Source organism: Schistocerca americana, chromosome 4, assembly GCF_021461395.2.
Source record: "Schistocerca americana isolate TAMUIC-IGC-003095 chromosome 4, iqSchAmer2.1, whole genome shotgun sequence".
Classification (NCBI taxonomy): domain Eukaryota; kingdom Metazoa; phylum Arthropoda; class Insecta; order Orthoptera; family Acrididae; genus Schistocerca; species Schistocerca americana.
This window is the reverse complement of record NC_060122.1, coordinates 256,199,781-256,201,356: the sequence shown is the minus strand read 5'-3', so window position 1 is coordinate 256,201,356 and position 1,576 is coordinate 256,199,781.

Below are 1,576 nucleotides of genomic sequence, written 5' to 3'. Positions count from 1 at the left end.
CTTCATGGTTCCCACATTGGTAGAAACGAAGACCTAAAGAAAACATCCAGTTCAGTATAAAAATGGCGACAGAGTTACAACTTTCTAATGCAAGTGTAACCCAAGAAGGTGTTTAATAAAAAATAATTTTCGTTACGTATGAATTACATGTGTGTGAGCAATAAATTAAGAAGTAAAGAATTTCGATTCTTTCGCTGATGATTTACACTGCTGGCCACTAAAATAGGAGGCATGTCTGGAAAGTAAGTACCATTTCAGGAAACAATCACAAAAACATTTTTTCAAACAAAAGTTTATTTTTACAAGAAAGGGTATGTCTTAAACTAACTGGAAACCAACTTTCTCTGCTCTCTGCATCGAAAGATGCAGCTAATGAACACAGCCACTGCTGAACATCATTTTTCTCTTCATAGCTCCCAAAATGCCTTCTTTTAAAAACACTTTTCAATTTCAAGAATAAGTAGTAGGCAGAAGGTGTGAGGTCAGGGCTCTACAGCATGGAGTGCTCTGTTCAAGCATTGTGTTTCTGATGTTACTCAAAACTTTATTCAGCAATTCAGTTGGCTGCAGTTCAGTCACCACCATTCAGCTCTGAGTTCGTGCCTTTTGACTACCACTTGTTCTTGAACTTGAAGCACATGATTTTGGAGGAAGATACCTTGACAGTGATTGTGATGACAGAAAAAAGTGTTGAGCAGTGACAGTCTTCACTGATGGCACCTTTCTATGAAGAGTGGATAGTAAATTTGGCTTCCTGGGATGAGAAATGTCTGAACAATGGTGACAGCTATGTAGAAAAATAGTTAGAGATGTGCTCTTTCTTGTAAAAATAAATTTTGGTTTGAAAAAATTGCTTTTATGAGTTTTTTTTCTAAAATGGTACTTACTTTCCAGATATGCCTCATAGCAACAACAAGAAAGACAGCAAACAAATAAATTTTAGTTGTTACAATATTACGAAAAGGAAAGTTGCCACTCACCATTATAGTGGAGATGCCGAGTCACAGATAGGTGCAACAAAAGGACTGTTACAAATAAAGCTTTCGGCCCGTAAAGCCTTCATCAAAAATAGATCACACACACACACACACACACGAGAGAGAGAGAGAGAGAGAGAGAGAGAGAGAGAGAGAGAGAGAGAGAGAGAGAGGCAGCATACAGGGTGCAAAATTTAGCATACGCAACAGTCATCTCTGACAGAAACAACGGCTTAAACATGGCTGAGGATTGAGTCAAATTGAGTTCAGAAGACAAATATGACTACATCATTAACTGTGACTTCAATTCCATGCCAGAGCTCGTGAAACATAGTGGCTGGCAAGTGGTGTTACACCAGTGTCTTGGTATCCCATGACCCGATGCATCTAAACAGGTCAAGACATCAAGGGCAACGTGTAACCTAGTGTTTCCTTGTTGAAAGGTAATGTCATAGACACTCAAAGAAAGGACAGTGTCCTTCACACAATGGAAATACCTTGACGGAAAAAAAAACAACGCCAAAAAATAATTAATGTAGGGTAATGAAATTCCGGGAAAATATTTGTCTGGGTAACATAATTAAGTGATTAACATTGCA